Consider the following 17377-nt stretch of genomic DNA (forward strand, 5'->3'; position numbering starts at 1 on the left):
GGAATCATAAACAAGTTGTGTCATATTTATTGTATAATGAGGCCAAAGTCTTCTGTTCAAACAATGTGATGTAACATTGAAGGAAGCTTATGTATGCAAACGTTCAATGAATTTATGATATAGAATCACTGTAACAAAAATCAACTTGGACAACGATTAAAAGTATACACATGCAGCAGATGGACTTAAATTGCTCTAAAAAAATACGTTGGTATTACAAGGGAGCTCACGGGCTAACTAAGTTGCGTGCATTGTGTTGAGCACACCGAATGGTGTACTTTGATGGTAGGTAGGCACTGCATGGAGCCTTGCACACGGTGCAGGGATGTTTAAACTCTGCATGTTTTCCATTGTGGCTTGTGCTGCGAGTGGCAGCACAAGCCACATTGGAAAAAATACAGGATCCGACTGCCAACTCGGTGGTCAGATCATAATCTGTGAAGAGGGACCTCTGACTCCTTGTCTGGCGTTACCCCTTCCACTACAATGCAAGTCAAATACGTGTCGACTGGTATCGTAATCGGCCCAATAGTGGTGGTGCCAAGCACCAGCAAACATCGGCAACAATTTAGCAGCAAAGGCAAGGTTTTTGTTGGGGGGATAAGTTAATATCGTAAGAAAAAGAAACTTTGGCAATGCAATCTTTTTTTCTTGTATGGAGTGAAATTTAGCAGCAGTGCAAGACTTTGGGAGGAGCAGAGACAGCTTGTCTTACACAGAACTGCCTGCTCAGTACTTGACCAAGCTTAAAAGCTGACAATGCCCTGTGGTTTCAAATGATCTTCAATGTGTAATTTTTAAATATTCTGGACAGTATCCTCAGTCTCAAGCTACTCTGACAAGCAGACTGAGAAGGTCTGGGGCCTCATAACGTGTAACATAGCTCAATGGGTTCCGTGCCTGTGCGTCACAGGCTCCAGTCTTCACAGCAACATTTAGCTGTTCACCTTTCCAGTGGCAATAAATGATATTCCCTTGTGCTGGGTAACCGCAGAATCTATTACATGGCCACCTAGAAACACACATTTTTGTTGGGCAGTCGATGCAGTGGTGTACTCTCACGCAACCATAGAAAGCAGAAGTGCTCGAGACATGGCTGAGATGCACAACACCTGCAAGGACAAAGTACTTATTTGCTATGTGTACCCAGTAGAACTATATGTGGTCATCTTGCAAAACAAGATGACTAAACAAAGTGGAATCCACTCAGAAAGTGGTAGTGGTCCCTAAAGTGATGAGGAGCACACAGTGTTGTTTAAATGCCCCTCACACACCAACAGGCCCCTTAGTGTCATGCTTCATCATCGGGGCCTTCGCATCCCTCTACGGGATGCGGCGTGCTACCACTGACGGCTACGTAGGAGCACTTAGTAGTGAGCTATGTGAGGGTGTGAGAGTGTGAGTGAGGTGAGGTGAAAAAAATGAGTTAAAAAATACCTGGCACGTAGGAAAAAATTAATTTATTATGTCCCCGGCTGGTATTATTAAAAAGGTGCAGAGTGAGGTGGATAGTATACGTGCTAGGGTATATCAACCACTTCAAAGTGTCAACATGTTTCGGAGCGCAGAGACTCCTTCTTCAGGACAAGGATATGCACATTATCCTCCCCTTACTCACATGAAATGATAAAGTGTTACATACAAAAATAAATGTGTAATATACCTAACAATGTTAAAGTATAGGATAGTTCAGTTGCGCCCAATTGGCGTTGATGAGAACTTATTGTTTAAAGTCTGATAACCTCATGAGCCTATGCGTGGTACTGGGGGATCCTTCCTCACTGCTCAGTAAAGCAACGGTTACTGCATGGTTTATTCGCCTGCCTTCCCCTCAACACTGCTCCGGTAGAGTAGAGCATGTAACACTTTAACATTTCATGTGAGTAAGGGGAGGATAATGTGCATATCCTTGTCCTGAAGAAGGAGTCTCTGCGCTCCGAAACATGTTGACACTTTGAAGTGGTTGATATACCCTAGCACGTATACTATCAACCTCACTCTGCACCTTTTTAATAATACCAGCCGGGGACATAATAAATTAATTTTTTCCTACGTGCCAGGTATTTTTTAACTCATTTTTTTCACCTCACCTCACTCACACTCTCACACCATCACATAGCTCACTACTAAGTGCTCCTATGTAGCCGTCAGTCGTAGCACGCCGCATCCTGTAGAGGGATGCGAAAGCCCCGATGATGAAGCATGACACCAAGGGGCCTGTTGGTGTGTGAGGGGCATTTAAACAACACTGTGTGCTCCCCATCACTTTAGGGACCACTACCACTTTCTGAGTGGATTCCACTTTGTTTAGTCATATTGCCAAGGGAGACTGAATCCACTTGCCCTCTCTCTCCCCCTACTGGTTATATTTAACATCTTGCAAAGCACACACCAGTGCAAACATCTACACATTGCACACACATATCATCAAAACATGCTACTTCCATGTATCAAAACATGTCTAACTGGCATCCAACACATCAGACCGGGTTAGAACTGCAATATTTCAGTGACGCAGAGTCATCTCAGTGGTCCAACAAAGTTGTGTCATGAAAAGGCAGATGAAAAGGACTAGTGTGTAGGAGAGAGACAATGTGATGTGGGGTCAGGTGGAGGGACATAACAGGATGAGTATGCTTGAAGGGTTGCAGTGAAGGGGAAGATAGAGAGACGACTGCAGCAAATGACAAAGAGATGGAAGAGTTACAGGGAGGTTTTGTGTATCTCAACAATTTCTTCAATCACAACCAGAGGTGAAGATGTTAATATGGCTATATCATTGATATATGCCAACATTTATTTTTACCTCAAATTTATGGAGAGAAAAAGACTTAAGCAATAAAGAGCAATTCTGGCCTTGAAATAGTGGGACTAAATATAGGGCAAAGAGCAAAGGAGAAAGAAAGCAGCCCTGCCTGGTGCCTATGTTAATCCATATTCTCTTAGTCATAACTCCCTGCACAGTCTGTGCTGTTAACAATCTGTATAAGATCTTCACTCGACTCATAAAAGCAAGATCGAAGCCCATTTACCCCATCACTGACCAGAAGAACTGCCAAGAGACTCTGTAAACACCTTCTCGGCATCAAGCAGGATCAACCTGATGGGTCTATTCTGCAAACAGGCAACATCCAATACAATTATAACTGTGTTAACATGAGAGGTGGTGTCTCTAGCAGGATTGAATCAATTTGGCATGGGTTTTACAAGTGAATAAATAATTGTTGAAAGTTGGTTGGCAAGTATACATGAATAGATCTTCAAATCAGAGTGAATAAGAGAAAAAAGCTGGTAAGAGTTGCATTTAATCGGATCTTTCTCTTTCTTTAAATATATAGCAAGGGCCCCCCCAAGATAGAGTCGCCTGTCACAGAGCAATAAATGAATTAAACAGTTTAGCCATTAATGGAATCAAGACCTTAGAAAAAGTTTTATAAAATGTAATTGAGAGATGAACTGGGCCTGAAGCTCTCCCAGGGACCAACTGAGACACTGTCTTTTCTAAGTCTGCTTTGTGGTTAAAGTTCAAGACTACCTTAGAAGGCAATTCCTGTAAAAAAAGTCATTCATCTGCCCCTGTGATGTATCACAGGTCTCAAAGTAAGATTAAAGTAAAATACCTGAAAGTCCTCCCTTATCTTGCCTGGAGCTGTAATCAGTACTTAACCCACTGGTTTCAATTTTAACTGTGACATTTTTCATTTTCTTTTCCTTAAACTGAAGTAGTAATGTGTGTCCAATCTCTTTGTTATTTTTAAGCAGACACTGGTAGGCCTGGATCTTTTTATTAGCCTTATCTCACCTACATTTTTTTAATAGATGTCTATAAGGCAATTATTTATTTAAATACTGTAGCGATTCTTCAGCCGGTCATTGACCAATACAATTTGCATGCTTGATTTTCAACTGAGACAAACTCTGCCGCATTTGAGCCTTAGCCTGTTTCTCCTCTTCATCTTCTTAATAGTAAAATTCAACCTCTGCCCCAGGCATAAGCTTTCAATGTATCCCTCATCATCAGAATCAATGTGGAGGCCTAATTCATCTTTATAAAAGTCTCTCATCATGCATTCCATAGTCTCTAGATACTGTTTATCTAGGAGAAGCTTCCTATCAAAAGTCCAATGAGTTGGATCTTGACAAGAGTTTAAATACTCCCTGTTTATATATAATGACTATGCATTATGGTTGGATACAACCCGTGGATTATGCTGAATATGTAGGGTTGGGACCAAAATTTGATCAACCAAAAACATATCGATCCATGACACTGATTTGTGTGAGGCTGAATAATAGGTAAAACTGTGCTCTAATGGGTGGTAGTATCGTCATACATCTACTAAGCCATATGTCTTCATGATCTGATTTACCACACCCCTTGTTTTATGCTTGTGGCTTTCACCATGAGATTACACATGGAGAGCATTAATTCCTGGCTGGAATATTACGTTAAAATCCAAGCAACATATGACCAGTTCAGATCACCGATAAAGCTCCCCTACCAATACATTTAATACCAAGGGATCATCTAGGTTAGGCCATAAACTATACATATAGTAAGCTGCACTCCACATTTTCCTATCCAAGCAATTATCCAACAGCCCACATTATCAACTCTTACAATAGCTAAATCTCATTCCCTAACATAAATCAAAAGGGCAATGCCCCGCTGTGAGGCATCAACCTCAGCAATAGCCAGAATCTAGTAAGTTTCTTTTGGCAACAAAGGTACAGATGTTCTTCTTTCACTAAAGCAATCTTCTTGGCTGACCTCAAACCATTGACATTGACAGTCCAGCTCACAATATGCAAATCCTGGCTGTTTCCTTGAAGAGAATCACTCGCCTTATACAATACAGTCTCAAATTCCGATACCCATAGCCTTCATCAAAAAGCAACATTTCATCATGCTTGCTTTGCCCCCTCTTTTTAGTGGAGAAAATCATATCACCCACTTCACAATATCCAAGATAATGAAAGCTGTCCTCCCCTGCCTCTGTTCTCCTCTGCCACCCGCCCCTATACCAACCTGCCACACAAGCTAAAGAAACCAAACCCCAGCCTCCCCCCACCACCCAACTGCTGGCAGCATTTAAAACAATTAGAACAAAGCAGTTCAACCAAGTCAAGTCAAGTCAAGAATTTATATAGCGCACTACTCACCCAGAGGGTCTCAAGGCGCTTGAGGGAGGGGGTTCGCTACTTGTCAAATAGCCAAGTTTTGAGTTGTTTTCTGAAGGAGAGGTGGTTCTGTGTGAGGCAGAGGTGGGTGGGGAGCAAATTCCAGGTCTTGGCCGCTAAGTAGGAGAATGATCTTCCCCCCATGGTGGCTTTTCGGATGCGTGGAATCGCAGCGAGGGCTTGATTCGATGATCGTAGTTGGCGGGTTGGGGTGTAAAAGGTCAGATGCGTGTTGAGGTAACTGGGTCCTTGGTCATAAAGGGCCTTGTTTGCGTGGGTGAGGAGACGGAACGTTATTCTCTTGTTGACGGGGAGGCAGTGAAGGTCTCTCAGGTGACCGGATATGTGATTGTTGCGGGGTATGTCTAGGATGATTCGGGCGGAGGCGTTTTGAATGCGTTGGAGTTTTTTCTGTAATTTGGCTGTGGTTCCGGCGGGCGTAGAGGGTGTTTCCGTAGTCCAGTCGGCTTGTGACGAGTGCTTGGGTGACCGTCTTTCTTGTTTCGGTGGGGATCCATCGGAAGATCTTTCGGAGCATGCGTAAGAAGGTAAAGCATGATGATGAGATGGCGTTGACTTGTCTGGTCATCGAGAGGGAGGAATCAAGGATGAATCCCAGGTTGCGAGCATGGTCCGTTGGTTTGGGTGCCCTGCCCAGGGCCGGCGGCCACCATGAGTCGTCCCATGCAGAGGGGGATGATCCTAGGATGAGGACTTCCTTCTTGTCTGAATTCAGTTTTAAATGACTGTTCTTCATCCACTCGGCTACGTCTTTCATCCCTTCGTGTAAGTTGATTTTGGCGGTGTTTGGGTCTTTGGTGAGGGAGAGGATCAGCTGTGTGTCGTCAGCGTATGAGATGATGTTGAGGTTGTGTTGGAGTGCGATGGCCGCGAGGGGGCTCATGTAGACGTTGAAGAGGGTGGGGCTGAGTGATGATCCTTGTGGTAAGCCGCAGGTGACTTCGGTGGCCTCCTCTGATCTGAAGGTGGGGAGGCGGACTCTCTGGGTTCTTCCGGCGAGGAACGAGATAATCCAATCCAATGCTTTTCCTTGTATCCCTGCGTTGCTGAGGCGTTGTACAAGGGTGCTATGACAGACCGTGTCAAACGCTGCGGAGAGGTCCAGGAGGATGAGGGCAACTGTTTCCCCGTTGTCGAGTAGTGTTCTGATGTCGTCTGTTGCTGCGATGAGGGCGGTCTCGGTGCTGTGTATGGCTCGGAAGCCAGACTGTGAGGGCTTGAGGGATCCGTTTGATTCGAGGAAGGCGGCGAGCTGACTGTTGACGGTTTTCTCTATGACTTTGGCAGGGAATGGGAAGAGCGAGATGGGCGGTAGTTCTTAAGTTCAGTGGGGTCTGCTGTAGGTTTTTTCAGGAGGGCGCTGAGTTCGGCATGTTTCCAGCTTTCCAGGAAGGTAGCGGTCCTTAGGGAGCAGTTGATGATATCTCGGAGTTGGGGTGCGATGATGGAGTCGGCCTTGTTGAAGATGTGGTGGGGGCATGGGTCGGTTGGCGATCCGGAGTGGATGGAGTTCATCAAGCGGATGGTGTCTTCGGTGTTGATCGGGTTCCAGGTTCTGAGGGTGGTGGTGGGGGGCTTCAGTTCAGAGGTAAGGGGAGTTGGCTGGTTGCCGAAGCTGCTATGTATGTCAGTGATTTTGCTGTGGAAGAACGATGCTAGAGAGTCGCAGAGGTCTTGAGAGGGAGTGATGTCGTTGGTACCGGCGCTGGGATTGGTAAGCTCTTTGATGATGTTGAAGAGTCCCTTGCTGTTGTGGGCGTTGTTGTCGAGTCGATCCTTGAATGCTGATTTCTTGGTGGATCGGATCAGTTGGTGGTGTTTGCAGGTGGCGTCCTTGAGGGCGGTCATGTTGACTGTGGTTGGGTTTCATCGCCAGGCTTTCTCGAGGGATCGGCAGTTTTTTTTTGAGTACTTGAGGTCATCGTTGAACCAGGGGGCTTTTTTGCTTTCTGGCTTGTTGTGATGGTTTTTCAAGGGTGATAGTTCGTCAGCGCAGTGGGTGATCCATTGTGCGAGATTGATGGCTGCTTGATTTGGATCCGATGATCTGGCGGGAGGATTTTGGTTTAGCAATGTGGTGAGCTGGTCGGTGGTTATTTTGTTCCAGTTTCTGCGGGAGACTTGTTGTGGGTGGTGGTGGGCCGTGGTCTTTCTGAAGTTGAAGTGGACGCAGCTTGGTCCGTCCAGTGGAGTTCTGTGGCGTGATTGTAGGAGACGTGCTTGCTGGAGGAGAAGATTGCGTCGAGCTTGTGTCCGGCGTAGTGGGTGGGAGTGTTTACCAGTTGTTTTAGTCCGAGATTGGTGAGGTTGTCCAGAAGGGTGGTGGTGTTACTATCGTTGTCCATTTCCAGGTGGAAGTTGAGGTCTCCTAGGAGAATGTAGTCCTTGGAGGGGAGGGCGTGTGGGCTGATAAAGTCAGCAATGTCTTCGCTGAATTGTGTGCGGGGTCCTGGGGGTCTGTAAATGAGGGTGCCTCTAAGTGTGGTCTTGGGGTCGGTGTGTATCTGAAAGTGAAGGTGTTCGGCTGCTTTGAGGGTGTTGTCGGAGCTGGTCGAGATGCGGATGGTGTATTTGTGGACGATGGCGATGCCTCCTCCTGTTTGGTTGATGCGGTCTTTTCGGACGATCTTGTAACCGTCCGGGATGGCTATGGCGATGTCAGGCGCTGATGAGGCGTTCATCCAAGTTTCTGTAAGGAAGGCGACGTCCGGTGTTATGGTGTCAAGTAGGTTTCATAGTTCAATGGTGTGTCTGTGGACCGATCGAGTGTTGAGTAGGATGCATTTCAGGTGGTTACTGTCTGAGCTCTGTTTGGCGTTTGTGGATGTTCTGTGGGTTCTGATGCAGCAGAACTTGCAGGATTGGCAGGTGAAGGGTCCATGGGTGAGTCCTGGGGCGGCTTGGTGGCAGTCGGGGAGTCGGCCGGTGTTGAGTGCAGAGAGGGATGCAGCGTTGTATGTTAAGCGGGAGGGGTGCTTTATGCGGGGGCCAGGGGGTCTGGCGCTGGGTGCGGTCCAGGCGCGGACGGGCGTAGACGGGCTTACCTTTGGCGCGCTTAGGGCGCGTCCGCTGCGCGTGAACGCTGCGCGCGAATGCATCTGTCATAAGTGGAGAGCGGAGGGGGCGGAGCGAGGGAGGAGCAGCTGGGAGGCGGGAGCGGGGAGGCGGTGTCCAGGGAAAACTTGAGGGAACAGGGGTGGGGCCGCGGGGAGCAGCGGCAGGGTACTAGGACCAAATGGCACGGTCCACAATCTCCTAAATGTAGTGGGGGGAACGGGGGCACAACCAGGCACAATGCAAGGCAGAACAATTAAATCAAAACAAGATACGAAGCCAATATCTATACAAATACGATACCAGGCACAGCAATATGGCCACAGGCGATCTCGGGGGCACAATCAGCAAGCAAGCAGCAGGGCTGAGGGCAATATCCGTCTCCAGGCGAGATCGGGGGCACAATCAGGCGCAAAGGGTCCAGGGAGCGAGTGGATCGACCGTGGCTGACTGGGTCAGGATGGTCACAGCGCTTCCGCTCGTGGGACTAACTATTTGTTGTTAGTGGGAGGGAGGAGCAGCTGGGAGGCGGGAGCGGGGAGGCGGTGTCCAGGGAAAGCTTGAGGGAACGGGGTGGGGCCGCGGGGGAGCAGCGGCAGGGTGCTAGGACCAAATGGCACGGTCCACAATCTCCTAAATGTAGTGGGGGGATCATGGGCACAACCAGGCACAATGCAAGGCAGAACAATTAAATCAAAACAAGATACGATGCCAATATCTATGCAAATACGATACCAGGCACAGCAATATGGCCACAGGCGATCTCGGGGGCACAATCAGCAAGCAAGCAGCAGGGCTGAGTGCAATATCCGTCTCCAGGTGAGATCGGGGGCACAATCAGGCGCAAAGGGTCCAGGGAGTGAGTGGAGCGACATAGGCGTGTTATAAGGGGAAATATTCACATGCCCCGTCCTACCAAAAAATACAGCATACAACTACAATAGGTGCCATATTCCCAGCAAGAGAAAAACAAACAAAAGAAAAGGAAAGCAAAGGTGTGAGAAAAACTGAAAAGAAAATGACAAACAGGTCAATTAGAAGGAACACAAAAGCCAAATGGACTCCAATGTGTCTTAAAATACTGTAGTATGGAAGTGCTCAATGAGATGGCATCTGCCCCAAAATCATTTATCACATCCCCAAGTGCAAGCCTATTAAATAATGAAACAACATCATTGTCCATTGGTCAAGTAGATTCTGAACTTGGTTTGAGTCTTTGCAAACACAATTCTTTCAATTATGGCTTATTTTTAAAGTGGCAATGGCACCCATCTTCGGGAGGACAGGAAATTGTTTGCACAATAGTTTCATTACAAAAAACTGAATTTACGAAAAACTCAAACTTGAAGCTCTGACTGTGGGCTTAGGACACTCTGCCTGATACAAGGTGAAATTACCAATATACATAAGAGTGGTGTATGGCGACTGGGCCGAGGCTATGCAAAGCCCTTGAGAGGTGGCTATACGGGCACGCTTCAGGCTCATTCAGCTCCGTATTCTCCATAGATCCTAAGCCTCCTGAGGGGTTCAGGTCCGAATGGGTAAATGTGTCACTGATGAGTCCGTGCATGGATATGGCAAGAAAGGGTCTTTCTTTCACATACTATGGTCTTGCCCATGATCCAAGCCTACTGGGAAGGTGTTACTGAGTGATGACACCGGTGGTGGAAGAGAGTGTCCCGCTGGAACCAAGGTGGCATATTTTGGGTGAAAAGACATGGCCGCAATGGTCCTAGACCTGGCTGGCTTTGGCAGGATGGATAGCCAAGAGGAACATTGCCCTGACGTTGGGAGCAGTAGTGGCTCCCACATTGACTGCCTGGAAGTAATATTTGGAGTGGTGTCATGGGGCAGAGCAGGTGATATACCAGAGTTGGGGCTGCCCAGGTAAAGGAGAAAAGATATGGGGTGCGTGGGCATCGTATAGGGGCCAATGGACTGTGTCATGAAAAGTTTTCCAAATTACCTATAGGTTGAGATGTACTGATCTATCTGATCTATCCCTTGAGAGAAAGGCTGGTGATAGCCAGTAATTGCAATAAGATATTTGTTTTGTATTGTGCTACCTGTGACTAATGTCCATCCTGATGTCTCAATCCAAACATGCTGTTTATCTGAAGCTTGTTTCCATGTTTAATACAAAGAATACAAAAAAAGAGCGGTGTGTGGATACTGAGCAGGTCAGCCCTTTTGGATTTACAAAACAGGAATCTGTTGGTCTTTTGAATAACCTTGCCCCTATCCCTATTATCAAATGGAGGAAAGGCGTCCTTGAACAAATAAACAATAAAGGACCAGGTGTTACATCCTTTCTTCTTCCAGGGTATCCCTAAGTTATTCCTGCCATGCAATATTCCAGGTTCTTTACTTTTGTAGCTGGATTCTATAGCTTTGCCTTCTAAAGGTCCCTTTGAACTTCGTTGCTCTGAACAACCTCAGCCAGACTTCTGTGTTGAGTTTCCTTTTCAAAAATCCTAGTTTGTAAGAAGGCCGTATTTGTAAACAATTTGCAAAGCACAACCTGAGTTTTGAGATGGGCAGCTTTTAATGATAAGTTATCATTACAGTTTTCTTCTCTGTGAGTCTGAATGAACGCCTAGATTGAGGTTAGTGTTGGCTCTGCCTGGCCTGAGCTCGCTTGTTCGTTAGTTGCCTTGCTAAAAGTGCAGGCCAGTGGCAAAGGCCCATTCCCATACACTTTAGAGGTTGTTCTGAGCATGGTTTTAAGAGGCTCGCTGGTGGAGGTGAGCTCAATTTACTCAGGATCCCATGACGTCTGAGCTCTCTGGATTAATCCGGGTCAAGGACCCCTTCTTCAAATGCCTCTGTCACTAACTCCTCCATCAGTCTTGTTCAGAGCAAAATGGATTTGTTCTCCCTAACACCCATATAGTTCCCTTCTCTTGGGAGAGATAATACGTTCTTAGACACTTCGCCTTTCTTATATACCCCCACATTCTCGACTTCATCTTTTACCTCCAATTGACTGCCAGCCTAGGAAAGCAAAAACAGCCCTTCCAGGACCTCCTACATGGCATAGACACGCTGCGTCATCTCATATGCCATCTTCTTCTCATTTTGGTGTGGAGGAAAACATTCTGAGCTATACTATCAAGTTTCCCCTTCGAGGCCAAACCCCCTGGCTTAACTTCCAACATGTTATCAGAGAAGGTGACTTTATTGTTGCCTGCATCCTCTGCCCCACCATTGCCTATCCCTATTGCCCCCTCCTCTATCCCACCGGTAGTCCCACCAGGAAAGGCTCATGCTCCAATCCATCTGACACAACAGTGCACAAAAGAAGATCAGTCAGTAGAGTGGTAACGGGGGAGAATCACATTAATGAGTGCTGATAGTATCCTAAACTGAAGGACCTGAAGGGTTCGCCAAGACTAGTTTGTCGTTATTAACATTATTTAGGTAGTCTCCCTCCCTTAAGGCACCGGCTGTAACAATGTCCTTAATAGATTTTTGAGTACATTGAGGATTTGTTGGGAGGGATGGACTTTTTTTTAGAGGAAATCATTCCTGTATTTTCCTGTGGGCCTCACCTTCAATTTAAGTGTAGAGCAGTCCGGCCCCATCTCGGGGCTTCCTTCCGGGATCTTCTGGAATGGGGGCTAGAGAGCACAGTGAGGTGGCACCCTCTTTGCAGTAGGTGCATTCTCCTGGATGGTGTCCTGTATCCCAACAGCTCCCACGGGAGGCCATCCTTCGTATAAGCAAGCCAGAAAGAACTAGAATGCTGACTTTTCTCAGCCAGCAATGAGATAGATGTATCTATTAATTGCATAGTTACTTAAACCCTTTGCAATAAAATACAGCATCATAAAACCCCAAAATACCATTTCTGTAATACTACCAGTCTTCTCCTAAACTTGGGTTACTATTTGATGAGACCCATTAAATAGAACAAACAGACGCCCATACATAAAACAGACAAACATGTGAAAATGATATGCCACTAATGATAAAATCAGTCAAATTCAACTGTACATGTATGTTCCACAAGCAATAAGTTAAAGAAATGCAATCAGTGGTATATCCCAAACAGCCCAGGTAGCCTGGTCAGTGTCCAAGCTGCCCAGGCCAATTTCTCATGCCTGAACTCATGTTGGAAAGCAAGAGTCCAGCCTTTGGATGCATTGCAAAGCACAGTGCATCGCCCGGCATCTCTCCTGGAGTCTTCTCTCCTTTGAAACACTGTGGATGCAATTAAGCCAATGTCCAAACAAAGCATTCTCAATGGAAAAAAAGGCATTGTCACTCCCATTTATGATCCCTCAGTGTACTAGGTGTACTTTTTTATTCCTCTGGCATAAGTTTTGCCCCTCTGCTCTTCACTCCCTCTCTACCCACTCTCTCCTTATTTCTCTCGCCTTTCCCTTGTACATCCAAAAGGGAGCCTGCGCTTTGCAATAATTGGGACAATAATGGTGTATCATGTGGACCATCCTGTAGAGCAGAACAGCACAATTTTCCCGAGTACCACTGACTGTGCAACTCCCTACTATATCACTGGATCTTTCCCAGTTAGAAACCCCGAAAATAAAAAGAAACCATCCCCAGCACAGATTAACAAGCAGCAAGCACTAAAAGGGTGTTTGGATGAAATATCCCAAAAAAATAATGTGATAAAAAATATTGTGTCAAGAATATCAGGATGTCAAAAATATCTTTGACAGGAATATTGAATGTAAAAATATAATGTTATGTGTTGTTTTAAGTATTATTGTAAAAAATATGGACTTGGAAAATATTGTTGTATGTAATATAATTTGTACATATGAATTAGTATGTATTTTATTGCAGTTGGTTTGATTCCATGTTTTGGTGTGATTTTTAGTATGATAATTATGAGATTCTTGAAATTGTATTCATACATTTTAAGTCAATTATTGTAATGATAGCAAATTAATATTATAAACGTTTTTATTTATTTAATGACATTAAAAATTTCAATACATTACCATTTATATTTCGTTAAAATGTATATTAAATAATTAAAAATAAAAATATGTAAGAGTTAAGTTTAATAAAGTAAAATAATTGGACTTCTTTTAAAGAAAAGTTTTACATTTTGTCATTTGTGGAAAAATCATACTAAACTTTAAAAAAATATTCTTTTAAAATTATGTCATGTTAAACTTAGGTTTTTTATTTGTTTTATATTTTGTAATATTATGATTGTTAATTTTGAAATAAGAATTTATTTTTATTTTCTGATTTAAAGTTTAGGAATGGTAGTAAATATTTTACAAAATATATCATACATTACTAGTTATAACAATATTATTTTATATGTTAATGTTTACGTAAGAATAAATAGGTTTTTAGTTTTGGTTAGTGTGCTTTAAACTACATTTTAGCTTCTTTAATAGGTAACTATGGAGTATTGATTATGTTTATAAAATGTTTAATTTGTAGCACCTTGTATAAAATGTTTTAGATTGCAGTGGAAATGATACATTTCATCACTTTAGTGTCCAACACCTCCTCCAAAGTAGGTTAAATTGGAGTGAGACTAGTAAATGTCCCCCTTTAGTGTTCAACACCTTCTCCAAAGTGGCTTTGATTGGAAGGAGACTAGTAAATATCACCCGTTTAGTGTCAAACATCTTCCCTCAATAGGCTGAGATTGGAGTGGGAATAGTAAATGCCACCCCTTTAGTGTCCAACACCTTCCCCAAATTAATATAGATTGGAGTGGGAATAATAAATATCACTCCTTACAGCCTAACACCTTCCACAAATTGGTTCTGATGGGAATGGTAATAGCATTTGTCACCCCTTTAGTGTCCAACACCTTCTTCAAGTTGGTGTAGATTGGAGTGTAACTAGTAAATGTCACCCTTTTAGTGTCCAATACCTTCCTGAAATTAGTATAGATTGAAGTGGGAAAAGTTTATGTCACCCCTTTAGTGTCCAACACCGTCTTCAAATTGGTATAGATTAGAGTGGGAAAAGTAAATGTAACCCTTTTTTTGTCAAACACTTTCCCCAAATTGGTGTAGGCTGTAGTGGGGACATTTTCAAGTACAGTTCTGGATGTCCTGCCTCACAGACCCTGCTGTCACTCGGGACTCCATCCCCCACCGTTCCACAGGTCAAGGGGCCCAGCTGCAGGCTGTTGTTCCAGGGAGCAGGCATTATTTACCATTCTCTTAAGCTTCTCTGTTATCCCATCGCATGGATCCTTTTCAAGTGCTGTTTTGGGGTGTCTTGCCCCCACAGACTGTGCTGATGCTCAGGGACTCCATCCCCCACTGTTCCATGTGCCATGAGGTGCTGCTGTTCCAGGGAGTGGGCCTCTTCTACAGGGCTCTTAAGGTCCTCTGCTATCTCGCAGTGCAGGACATTTTCAAGTGCAGCTTTGGGGTCCTTTCTGCTACAGACCATGCCGACACTTAGGGACTCCATCTCCAACCGTTCCACGCATCAGGAGGCCCAATTGCAGGCTGTTGTTCCAGGTGGTGGGGCCTCCTATACCGGGCTCTTAAGCTCCTCTGCTATCCCACAGTGCAGGACATTTGTAAGGGCTGTTTTTAGGTGTCTTGTCCCTACAGACCCTGCTGACACTCGGGGACTCCATCCCTCATTATTCCACATGCCAGTAGGTGCTGCTTCTGGCTGTTGTTCCAGGTGGCGGGGATTTCTTTACTGAGCTCTTAAGCTCCTCTGCTATGCAACAGCATGGGATATGCCTGGGCAATGGCTGGACCAAGGGTGAGCCCATCTGCAACAAACCGAGGCTGGGTCAGGGCCCACTGCTTGGCCTGAGGACCAAAGTGCTCTCTGTAAGGTTTTTTCTCTTACATTTATGGTACCAGTGGAATGTCTTATACAGATGTTTTTATCATGGGCAAATAATAAACTACCCCAAGGCCCTGCTGGGAAATGTGCTAAGCCTTAATGCCTTACACAGCGTTGTTTTAGAAATTACTGATGGGCCACACCTTCCACTTCGGGGCCTCAGGATCAACTGGAAACCATTGCAATGACAACAAACATTTAAAACTCAGAACTATTACACTGTATTTCATCCACACCACAAAAGAATATGAGCTCTCACTCAGTAATGAGCTAATATCCCGCAACTAAAAAAATGTAGACAGCCCACAGTAGTCACAGACTTCAGACAAAAATATCCACCTAATCGATTAAACAAACAGGTACCAGAATAAAGGAATATAGCTTATCAAGACCTAATAATGAGCAAGAACCTTCTCTTCCTAAAGCTTTGGAGATATTATTAAAAAGGGTCCATGTAAAGCTGGACAATAGTGAAAAGAAATATTATCAGAGACAAGGATAACAAAGGACCGTGTGACCATACTTAAGCAGTCTGTTAAAGACTTTTAAGACACACGTAAGAATGTTGACCATCCTCTCACTATTCCCATGGCAGAGCCAACACCCCTACCAACAGGAAACCACGCAAACAAGATAATACCCAAAAGATTTTGGGCCAGATTTCTATGTCGGACGGACCTGAGACCGTATGACATCGATTTGGTATTGAGACCGGCCGATCTTCTGTCGGCAGTCCCATCCCAGCAATTAGGATGCCACTGAACACTGTTTAGTCGCACTCCTATTCTTTACAATGGGAGCATGCATTCTCATTGGAATGCATGCTCTGATTGTGAAGAGAAGAGGTGCAGTTCATCCATGCACCCCGTGGCAGCCACCTCTAGGTGCGTTCTATGGGGTACAGGGATCCACAGAGGGCTACCATAGGTACCTCCTCGGTATACAACAGGAGGCGGTGGACCCATGGGGGCCCCCAAAGTCGACTTCTGACAGCCTTTCTGTGTCGGAAAGACGTGCACAGAAAGGCTGTTGGAATCCTACACTGAAATCAGGGCTCCCTGTTTTCCATTTTTACTGATTTTTACAGATAAATACAGACAGAAAACATCATTTTTTTGTCTGTTTTTATTTTTAAATCTGTATAAAAATGGGAATTGGATTGCTTTTTGACGAATTGTAAATACTATCTGCCATGACTGCCAGGCCAATAGATGTGTGGATTGATAGATAAGAGGGTAAAAAAGAAAGGAATTTAATTAAAGAGTCTTTAACAGCAGTAGATATGCACAAGGTTGATACTGAAATGTGCATATTTTCATATGTGTACTGATTTATCTTCTGCGGGTGTTCACAGCACTGAAACCTAGCAGACATTCAAACATGAGTGCATATTTATCGGTTGAATAAATGTGGAAATATACTAATTTCAGCTTAATTGTTCCACAAAACCCAAAATAAATATGGATACATACAGATAAAATGAGAAAAAAGAAATATGGATAAATAGAGACCGAAATGGCAAAAAAAAAATACCATAAAACCGGGAGTCCTAATTGTAATCCCTCAGGTGTAAAGAGCCACCCTTGGAATTACTGGAGGCTTTCTGTATGCCAGGTGGGCTTTGCAAGCCATTCAGAAGCCATTCGGAAATCCAGTTTGGACTTTATCCCAGGAAGTAGTGCCCGCACGTTATTTGGGCAAAGCCAACAAAAGACCCTCAGAGACTATCTGGGACATGTTGCACTTATTCCCAGATGCCCTTCCATATGTAATTTTTTTGAAGGATGTTCCCAAACTAGAACCCTCCACATTCGAGACTTGGGGAGATTTGAAAAAAAAAATTGTACACTGGATGTCAGACCGAATTTCTGACATCAATTAATTAAGTCACGAAGTAATCATGGTGAGAAACGTAACCAGGGTGGGCCAAATGGGAATTTACATATTGTAGTAAATTTATGATGCCCGTCTATGGTAAAATTCATTCTTTCAGAACTTCATTATAGACAGCAGTATAGTGATAATTTCAAAGGGAAGATCATTGCTGTAGCACTAGGTTTTTTCTATAAACACCCCATAACTAACATCATTCATTGAGGGACTGGACACAGGTACCATATAGCTGAATATACAATAGGCATCCCCCTGACAAGTCTTAATCAATTTGCTCCACTTAGCAGCCTCAAACAACAGGATTGACAACAGGGGACCTTGGTAACAGAGAGGGACCCCCTGTACCAGTTTAAATTTACAAACATCAAGCAACCAGGTGGAATTGAGGCACTCTATGTTAGTACTATAGGAAAGA

Source organism: Lissotriton vulgaris, chromosome 4_1 (genome assembly GCF_964263255.1).
Source record: "Lissotriton vulgaris chromosome 4_1, aLisVul1.2, whole genome shotgun sequence".
Lineage (NCBI taxonomy): Eukaryota > Metazoa > Chordata > Amphibia > Caudata > Salamandridae > Lissotriton > Lissotriton vulgaris.